Below are 296 nucleotides of genomic sequence, written 5' to 3' on the forward strand. Positions count from 1 at the left end.
TTTTAATTATATTATCATTTATTTATCATCTTTCCTCTTTTATTATCATTTAGTCTTCTATAGTAATATGTATATATGTATTAAATGAATATAATCATAAAGGAGATTACGAAAAAAAAAAATTCATGTACTCAATTCGATTAATATTTCATTTACGTTTTGCACTTTATAAAACCATGTTGTTTTTTCTGTTTTCGAGGGATCGGAGAAAAACAAAAAAAAAACTGATTTTTACCGTAAGTCCTCTATTCTCTTTTACTCGCTCTCACTATCCTAATATTTTTTTAGAAGAAGAA

The sequence above is a fragment of the Halyomorpha halys genome, unplaced genomic scaffold (assembly GCF_000696795.3).
Source record: "Halyomorpha halys isolate HHAL.00 unplaced genomic scaffold, Hhal_1.1 Scaffold1148.1, whole genome shotgun sequence".
Lineage (NCBI taxonomy): Eukaryota > Metazoa > Arthropoda > Insecta > Hemiptera > Pentatomidae > Halyomorpha > Halyomorpha halys.